Here is a 10896-nt window from a genome sequence, read left to right on the forward strand (position 1 = left end):
CTTCCCTTCAAAACAAGCTGCCCTCTCGGCCTATAATTTTATTATATAATAATATAAGTAAGGTCGTGCAGCGCCCACAGCCTTTGATATTTCTTCAACCGCCGGTCCTCCACAGTGTCACTGCCGTTAATGAACATGTAATAAGGTACAGGATCGATCCCATCGCTTGGAAGAGCGGTCGGTCGAGCTTTGATTGGTTGGGTTTTTATATGGTTTATATGCAACAATAGTAGCATATACTTATACTACACATCTCATATTAAACTATGTTTCTATAAAACTTTGTTTGCGTAGATGGGCACTGTTTTAAAGTTCTCAGACAGAACATCTTTACATTTTTGTGAATGGTTTCTGGCATGGACATTTGAGAAATGTTTACAATATCAACGCAATGTGTATCATTTTATTTTATGACATTGTTCGGTCATGTTTATTATGTTTCATTATGCTGTCATTTGTCAGTGGTTCCATGACAACCAACTATAGCCAATTACAGCACGGACATCTCTGTGGGCTATGGGGTCTAGACTCCACCGTAATAACCTGTCGCCTGGATTAGAAAGGGACAAAGATGGCTTGGTGACGTGACGTCACTCCCTGGTCTCATGTTGAGATGGATGGGTGACTAAATACTTTTTTTTAATGATAACGATCGTAGCGACCCCTTTTTCTACAGCTACTGTTATGACCCTATATAAACGTGTCCCATTCATGGAAATGACTTACAAGCCTGCCCACGTTTAGACTCAATGCTTATGCACTTATAAAGGCTTTATGGTGGTGTGGATGTATGTCAACAAAATGGCGTTCTTTATAGGAGGTGTGGTAAATTAATAGGGTAAATTCCAGTGGTCTATTATTTGGTTATTTCCTGTCATGAAATATTGGTCACCATGATGAATTTATTTTAGTGACAGCTATTTACCTTTCTGTTTATTAAATTAAGTGGCCAAGCCTGAAGGACAACAAATCGGGAGTATAGGCCTACGTTAAAAGATTAAGCTTTATGAGCCAATGAATATTGCAGTTTAATACATATACACGCATGCAGAGAGTCAACTGTTCATGAAACTTTACAGTATATGGTACAGGTAGAGGATCATGCCAAATAGCGCTGAAACCATGCAGTCTTACTCCAATTGGCCAAAGGGGGCGCTATAGCAATCATTTGAAAAAAAAAACTCTGAACAGGTTCATGGATTGTTTGGCCAAAAGCGTTAATCCCGTATAGTCCCGTAATCAGAGTCAGACTGAGACTCCATTCGCATAATTATGGAAATGCAATTTCTTTGACTATTTGACTATCAAATTGACTATTACTTGCACGCTCTGCTTGCGCAAGTAATAATAACCAGTAAGACGCCCTGAGGGCAAGAAGCTCTAAAACAGGTCTGTGGGCCCAGGCCGTAGCGTAACGGTCTGGGCACCGGACTGGTAATCCAGTCGCAGTGTGCCGCGGGTTCGACTCCCGGACCCGACACGGCCTTTACTGCATGTCATCCCCCCATCTCTCTCCCGTTTCCTGTCAGCCTACTGTCTGTCCCTTCAAAAATCAATAAAAGGCGTAAGCCGCAAAAAAATATCTTTAAAAAAAAATAATAATAATAAACAGGTCTGTGAATGGATTTATTTGTTTTCGGGCTGGGTAGGGTGTGAAATGTGTGCTTATGAATAAGGCCAGGCGGGACCTTGGGCCTGCCCAGTTAGGGCTCAGGTAGGGCCGGGCCTATATTTTCGAGCCTGTTGAGAACTCTAGTTTTCGCCGGCTGCCGGGCGCACGGCTGCGCTAATAACTTTGGGGCAGGCCGTCTATATAGAGTTTGAATGGACAGGTATCAGTCCAAAGGGAAACATCGAAGAGGAAGGACGGGTGGGGGTGAATCAACATATGGAATGTCAGGTCAGCTCCATATATGGAGATCTAAGGGTTTGATGAGGTCAGATCAACATGGTGTCCGTGAGGTCAGATGTAGAGTTGCTGGCCGGCTCCATATATGCAGATCTATAGGTGATGACTTCTCCATGTATGACTATCCAGGGTTTGATGAGGTCAGTGTTGTAATCTTCATATATGGAGACGGCACATATGGAGCGTGTCACAAGGCGTGACTGGTGGACTGACTGACATGAAGTGTGACTGACTGACATGAAATGCAGGTTTTCATAGTAAACTGCGACCCGTGGTCGCAATAATAATAACTAGAAAGTGTGGTTGCCGCAGTCGCTTACATAGGCCCCTCCCACTAATATTATTGTCAGCCAATTACAATTACAATTTTGTTATGGACAGGTGTATTTAATACCTTTTCATACAAGGTTATTGATCCTAAGCCACTGATTGCATTGTATTGTGTAATCCTACAGGAGTCACCAATAACAACTCCAAGCCGACGCATTTACTACGTAATGAAGACCTTTATTAATCCCACAGGGTAAATTCTGTGCCACGAGATATCTTGTGTTTAGAGCTTTACCAAAGTGTGCCAAACATGAGAAACATGAGATTTTTTTTATTTTTATTATTTTTATGTCTTTATAAATGATTGTAAAACATAGATTGATTACATAACCAACAACAGCCAATTAGCTGCTACAAACGTTATGCAAAGCTCGGCCAATCGCAGCAGAAGTTCGATTACTCCGGAAGAAAAATAAAGTGTCACAGTAACTATAGTTAGTGTGGTTGCCACACTAACTATAGTTAGTGTGGTTGCCACACTAACTATAGTTAGTGTGGTTGCCACACTAACTAGTGTCAACTAGAAGTCAACTAGAAAAGTCTGGGCAACCACACTAACTAGAAAAGTTATTTTGAAAAATTGCAAAGTGTGGTTGCCGCAGTCGCTTACATAGGCCCCTCCCTAATTAGAAAATTTCTATAACGCTTGAAAAGTTTGGTCTTCTGCCCCTGCAAGGGAATTCATGTCTTTATAAACGATTGTAAAACATAGATTGGTTACGTAACCAACAACAGCCAATTAGCTACTACAGACGTTATGAAAAGCTCGTCCAATCACAACCATGGTACTGTATAAAGGGCTCTTCCCAGGACCTGCGAGTGCTGAGTCCTAGAACTGGTCTGTTTGCGATGATGGAAAATGGTAGCACTGGAGGGGTCTCAAGGCTCAATGAGTTTTCTCCTTCATGTGTTCAATACTGTAGTGGCTCTGAGGAGCATACTGGAAGGCATCAGTGAGCGAGTCCTGTCAGCGTAGCGGTGATCACTGTCATTGACTTCAGGAAAGCTTTTGACACCATGCATGGCGAGCCCACTGATGCTGTGGGAGCCAAACCAACAGAACAGGGCATTCATAGAGGAGCCAGCAACACTGCAGAGTTCCAGACCATGAAGCTGGATAGGAAGTGTATAGAGGGTATGTGCGTGACATCATCATCAAACCTGGAAGTTACGCAGGAATGCCTACTGAGTGTCAAACTACTTTCTGGCCTTGACAACCCATGCATCCAAACAGAAAAGTCCTATCTGATTGCATTAAACAATGTTAAACTCATTTTGCCACTCGATTTGCCACTCGATGTGCCATTCACTTTAAGCATGCACATACCCTCTATTGGGCAGCAATCTTATCGTATGCATGGGATTGATATAACACATCTGAAGGACACATGTTGCCTCAACATGAATGTGTGACTGTAACCACCTTACAGATCTCATATAGAGTTGCTCTCTCCCATGAAAGAGAGGGAGAGAGAACAGCACATGTATATTTGGTGATACTACAGTACATTGACCGGCTTTTTTGGCAACCACAAACTCTTTGAGGGCCCACCGTGGGCACTATAATATTTAAATTTCCATCTTACACAATTTGGTTTTTCATCTCCCATGGGGTCCGGAGAACCAACAGTAGGTCACTGGCTCTACACCCACAATTTGATCATCTCCCAAGGGGGGTGTTGCTGGCCTGCTGGCATCAGCATAAGATTATCATAAGATTATAGGTGGCGTGCAATGGTATAGCTACTAGCTGCTGTGTGGCTATGTACACATGACACAGAGGGACTCCATTCAGTGTTGATTCAGTTACATTATTTTCCTAGTATGAGTACTATAGGTCTCCATTGTACCAGTGTATCCATTTATACACTATTACAATAATTAGAGCCAATAACAGAGCTAGTTTAACTGGTACCTGTTTATTTTTGAGGGGCGCTACCCCCTCCTATATACAGCTTTAATGTTTGTTTTTAGTTCAATGTTTGTTTTAAAAACGCCATTGACTATGAAGGGAAAATTTACGTCATCTTGTCCCTAACACAAACATTAAATCCCATTAACAATAAAGATAATTTTATGTTTGTTGACACTGTTTGTTTTACAGACTTTAATATATTAGCGCCCCTCACTTCATACGGGTGTGATTTTTAAAGCAATTGATGGGACTTTACCGTTGTATATTAAAGCTCTGCTAGATTGAAATCTTGTAACATATAGGACATGCTCACACTAAAGGTTCCAAATGTAAACACTTGTGTGCTAGCAGCAGCGAGCAAAGGGCTCCGCCAAACTTTGGTCAACTCAACTGTCATTGCATCTCTGTATGTATTTATAATTTTATTTTACCGACGACATGGGTGGGCAGCCAACTGGCCGTGGATCCCAAATGACTCTGGGCCCCATCACTGTAGTGAAGAAGTGGTGGAAAGGATACCAATGACATAAAGGAGGAGTGTCGAATATAATCGTATACGTGTCGCATTTCGCCGGCCAAATATTTTGCATTTTCGGGTTATTTATTTGCGTCGCATCGCCAATGTGAAAGAGTTGAGACCCGGTTCATGTTTGAGGCCCCCCAGGCCCTTACGGAAGCGCAGCGAAGCCGCAGGGCCGAAAATGTTTTGGGGGAGCCAAAACCAAATGGGCACTATAGGGACAACTGGGCACAAAACCATCTAGGCACTTAAAGGGACATGTGGGCACTTGGACAACTGGGCACTATAGGGACATAGACTAGGAACCTGGACAAGTGGGCTGGGCACCTGATTTAGGATTAATTTTGAGGGGCGCTAGCCCCGCCTATATTCAGCTATTAGTGTAGATTTTCATCTTACACAAACATTAAATTCCCATTGACAATGAATGGAGAATGTACGTCATATGTGGACGAGCAAATCAGCTGTTTTCGTCCTACACAAAATCAGTATTTTTGTCTTACAAATCAGTATTTTTGTCTTACACAAACATTAAATTCCCATTGACAATGAATGGAGAATTTACGTCATGAGTGATACGATGATAAGAGTCTCCCTCACTTCACATGGGTGTGATTTTTATGTACAGTACTGAGGTCAGTTACATTATAATTTATTCGTATTCTTTTCAAAATCTTTATTTGAAAATGTGTGAAATGGAACATCCTATATAAATGCGTCACGTCTGTCTGTCTGCGTGCTTACGTGTGGTTGTAATGCACGTAACTCGAGAACCGTTTGCCCCACCGACTTCACATTCGACACACGCGTTCCACACCCCCGCAGGGAGTGCAGTGCCCGGTATCGAGTCGGTCGGACCCTCAGTTCTCCAGAACCACCACAAAAGGCTCTGGTCAGGCTCTGCCAATGGGCCTAATCAGCCTAAATCCCCTCACCTGTGCAATTTCCAGCCTCTGGCTCTGCCAGTGGGCCTAATCAGCCTAAATCCCCTCACCTGTGCAATTTCCAGCCTCTGGCTCTGCCAATGGGCCTAATCAGCCTAATTCCCCTCACCTGTGTAATTTCCAGCCTCTGCCAATTGATTGCACTCTTCAGACAACAGGCAGACAGACGAATACAGAGATCTCCATCCATGTGGGACACAGACAGACAGTTAAAATGGCGGGTGCTATGCCAGAGATCTCCATATACAGTATGGGCACAAAAGGGACACAGACAGATAGTTAAAACGGGTGCTATGACAAGTTGACAAGGGGTATTATTAGGTTCCCGAATCCCAAGTTGCATCGTTCCCAAGTAGGCCGGTAGCTGACAGGCACGTACAGGTCTAGTCTAACTATAAATGCGCCACGTCTCTGTCTGCGTGTGTGTGTACAGTTGTAATGCACGTAACTCGAGAACCGTTTGACCCACCGACTTCACATTTGACACACGCGTTCCACACCCCCGCAGGGAGTGCAGTGCCTGGTATCGAGTCGGTCGGACCCACGGTTCTCCAGAACCACCACAGAAGGCTCTGGTCAGGCTCTGCTAGTGGGCCCTCACCTGTGCAATTTCCAGCCTCTTCCAGCCATTGCCACGGCAACCCCACAACTGCAAAATGATTACTTAACCACTCCACTTTTCACAGTAAGTTTGCACTCGTCAGACACAGGCAGACTGGCAAGTACAGAGATCTCCATGTGGGACACAGACAGATAGTTAAAATGGGTGCTATGACAAGTTGACAACGGGTATTAGGTTCCCAAGTTGTATCGCTCTCAAGTAGGCCGCTGGCTGACGTACAGGTCTAGTACAGGTCTAGTTCTGCATAAATGAGTAGCCTACACTTGGTGATAAAGTAGCCTATACATTTGATACTGGTAGCCTAGGCTACATTAAATGTGTACTGCTACTCAAGTAATTTTTGAATTCTGGACTGTTTATACTTACAGAGTATTATCTACATTGCAGTAGGCATATCGGCTACTTTTTCGTTTCCACAACTGGAGTTCAGGCCAAGAGCTAGCATCATGTGATAATGCGGCACATGAGTTTGGAGCTGTTCAGGTGTTGCTCAAACAAACATCTGTCTCACCTGTTGCCACTCCAAACAGAAATGCAGCAGAACTGCAGCAGGCGATATCCAATATCTATTCATCTAATTCTGATTCTGAATATCTTAGATTGGAATAATGTTAATTTGATGCACAAGGATGGCAGGCCACGGAAGAGAATGAATCCATTTATATAAATTCTACCATAAGTGCGAGAAGGCCTGGCATTGTAGGGCGGCTGTGGCTCAGGAGGTAGAGCAGGTCGTCCAATGATCCCTGGGTCGGCGGTTCGAATCCCGGCTCCTCCTGTCCACATGTCGAAGTGTCCTTGGGCAAGACACTGAACCCTACATTGCCTCCAATGAGTTGGTCGGTGTGAGCTTGCCACCATTGGTGTGTGAATGTGGGAAGTGAGGACGCTGGCGTCGACTGTTCGCCGCTTCACCTCCCAATGTATGAATGAATGAACCATTGTAAAGCGCTTTGAGCACTTGGAAAAGCGCTATAAAAATGCAATTCATTATTATACAGAAAGAGACACTTTAACAAAAGACGACGAAAAGATGGTTATGAACTGGTGTCTTTGAATCGAGTTTGAGCCGAGGTCCCCGAGTCTCTTTCCAATGACAATGCATAATCTGTCTGATACTGCTGGAGAAAGTAACATACTACATTCAAACAGGGCTTGTTGGCAACAAGACTTCTTCGTGAAGACTACACACTGCCATGAATCGTACGTTGCCTCCTGCCCTGCAGCTCTACTGATCGGTGAGTTAAGGATTCTATTCTATTCTAACCCTGATGGGTTCAGATGTCATGGATGGCGCTGTGCCTTAGTGGATTGTTTTGGCCTTACTGATCTGTGAGTTGATTCTTTTCTATTCTATTCTCCATGGGTTCAGGTGTCATGGATGGCCGCCATGCCTTATTCTAAACTATTAGTATTTTATTCCTGGTGGGTTCAAATGTGACAATGTCATGGATGGCTGTCGTGCCATAGTCGTTTGATTTAACTTGGTTGGTATAGCCTATTTTCTATTTTGTGAACCTTTTTTTCTTTGGTCAAGAGGATGCTGCTAGATCACAGCTAGAAGGTCCTGGGTTCGATTCCCGCTGGGGACGCTGTGGGCGCTGGCGGCGTGTTTCCTCCTCTGCGTCATCAGTGCCCATACCCGAGGCGGGGGTTGGCCATAGGGCCTTTCTGTGTGGAGTTTGCATGTTCTCCCCGTGTCCCCTAGGGTAGATACCCTCACAAAAACATGCAGTAATCCTGGTCTCTAAAACTACCTCCCCCTGGCCAGCCGGGGTGCCTGATGGAGGGGAAAGGAACTGGTCGGAATAACGTGTCCCTTCCACGCGCTACGTCCGGCCGGGGAAATTCCCCTCTGTCAGGTGAAAAGAAGCAGCTTGGACTCCTCATGCATAGAAGGAGGCATGAGGTCAGTCCGCTGCCCCCCCAGGTTGGCAGAGGAAGTGTAGCGCCCAGGATTACATTAGATAATTGGCACTGGGTGAAAAGAAAACTGGGTTACAAAATCGTGGGATAAAAAAAAAAAAAAAAAAAAAAAAAAAAAAAGAGGATGCTGGAACAGTTTCAATATATACTGTATGGCAAGGAACTTCCCATATAGCCTTTGTTCATGGAAGTAGCTGACCGGTTATTTAGTCAAGTATGGCCTTCAGCATTTTCTACTAGAATTTGCAGGTCAGTTGTACGCCGTTTCTCTGCAGGAACTACATTGAAAGATGAAAATTGCAAATGCACATTTATATGGTTATATGATAAAGGGGTTGGTAATCACTCAAGCAAAGAGGTAGGCAGTGTAGGAGAGGCAGGTGAGAAGGACCAGCATGGACCTCCAATCAGTTATAGACTGACCTTTATTGCTTCGAAATATGGTCCATTTTCACAGCAGATATTCTGACAGGTAGGCTATACGCACACGGTAATATTAATTGTGGGCATATTTCATTCAGGTGTTTGTGTGCCAGGCTGCCAGCATGAAGTTACTGTACAGCAGATGTCCATGCTGGCGCACAGTAACGCCTAAAACACATAATTAATGTAGCTGCATTTACCCATTGAAATGGCTGCAAATCGACTATTGCACTACTCTTTGCATTGTGCCTACTTGCATTTTTCCTTTCGCTGGATGTAAAAACAATTAACTCTTGGATTAGTTCATGGGGATCCAACTATGTTGTACTACAGAAGCAGTGCGTCATTCCACAATAACTTTATAACTTTAACAACATCATACTCCATGCATTTGTAAATATCTTTATTTTTGTTTTTTTCCCACTCCTATTTTGGTGTTCATTTGGCAATTTCAAATCAGGGCTGACCTCTCAATGTGTCCCCCAAAGTGGAAAGATGTATTGTATGTTTTAATGACCAGTGGTGGACAAAGTACTCAACCTGCAGTACTTAAGGTAAAGTACATTGTGAGCTTGTAGACCTGTTATTTTCACTATATTTGAGGCTTAAGTGGATAATTGTCACAACATTCAAAAGTACAATAATTTGTCTTTGAAATGGAGAGAAAGTCAAGTAAAGTATACAGATATTCAAAATGTACTTTAAGTAGGACTACAGTACTCAAGTAAATCGGTACTTTCCAAGTTTCCACCACTCGACAATCGACTAAACAACTGCAACAGAGCAGAGGAGTTTTTAATTTTGTTTGAAAGTGCCTTTACATCATTCCATGAGGTATACAATTCTGATGAGTTGAGACAACATAGGTTGTCAACCTTCGACTAAACAATCTTGTGTACTAGACATGATCAATCTCTACATTTCCACATAATGAATAATGACTTTAGAATCTGAAATTCATGACAACTCATAGAATAGAAAACTAAAACAAAAAAAAACAAATAAATTCAGAGTCACGGTTGAATTTCAGTTCACAGTTGTGGTCTTATTTTGCATTTGCACCCATCACACATTTCAACAATCATCAATCAAGGTTGAGTGCACTGTGAAATCCTGAGCGTTAAGTTAACTCTCAAGAGTTAACCACTGAAGTACATACCTGTACTTTGTCATAAGACAAATAGCTGATCTACAAGTTCAAAACATGTCACATTGCAATGAATTGTGAGCTTGTAGATCTGCATTATTTTCTATATTATGTTTGTATTATATATGTACATTTCTTTTTACTTTTATTTTTTTGTGTGTGCCTGTAATGGCATGCGTAATATAGGGATGTTAGGATTACTGTTAGAGTTATCAAACTCTGCCCGAACCCGACTAGGCCTAATCAGTAGGGCCGGGCCGGGCCTCGGGCTCCATGAAAAAAATATATATATATTGAATTTGTTTATAATAATAAAAATAATAGTTCTGTTCTGTTTGTGTATTTATCTATTATGATAGTGCTGACTGGCATTTCACTTTTACTGTGTAGAGTTCTCAAATTCTGCACAAACCCGACCAGGGCCGGGCCCTAACTGATATGGCCCAGTTAGGGCCGGGCCTTATTTTATGGCCCGATGAGAACTCTAATTACTGTGGTTAACTTAATGGACAGGATGTCAGTGTGGCACTATACATAATAGGCCTATCCCTCAGCCGATAACAAACCTGAAGCACTTAATGCCCTATGCTGGTGGTTCTCCGCTTAGGCCCTGGGAACCCAGACTGCTGTCTATGTTCTAACCGAGGAGGAACCCAGACTGCTGGTCTATGTTCTAACCAGGAGGAACCCAGACTGCTGGTCTATGTTCTAACCGAGGAGGAACCCAGACTGCTGTCTATGTTCTAACAGAGGAGGAACCCAGACTGCTGTCTATGTTCTAACCAGGAGGAACCCAGACTGCTGGTCTATGTTCTAACCAGGAGGAACCCAGACTGCTGGTCTATGTTCTAACCAGGAGGAACCCAGACTGCTGGTCTATGTTCTAACCAGGAGGAACCCAGACTGCTGGTCTATGTTCTAACCAGGAGGAACCCAGACTGCTGGTCTATGTTCTAACCAGGAGGAACCCAGACTGCTGTCTATGTTCTAACAGAGGAGGAACCCAGACTGCTGGTCTATGTTCTAACAGAGGAGGAACCCAGACTGCTGGTCTATGTTCTAACGGAGGAGGAACCCAGACTGCTGGTCTATGTTCTAACCAGGAGGAACCCAGACTGCTGGTCTATGTTCTAACGGAGGAGGAACCCAGACTGCTGGTC

This window comes from Protomyctophum parallelum (assembly GCF_964188405.1).
Source record: "Protomyctophum parallelum genome assembly, chromosome: 1".
In the NCBI taxonomy this organism is placed as follows: Eukaryota; Metazoa; Chordata; class Actinopteri; order Myctophiformes; family Myctophidae; genus Protomyctophum; species Protomyctophum parallelum.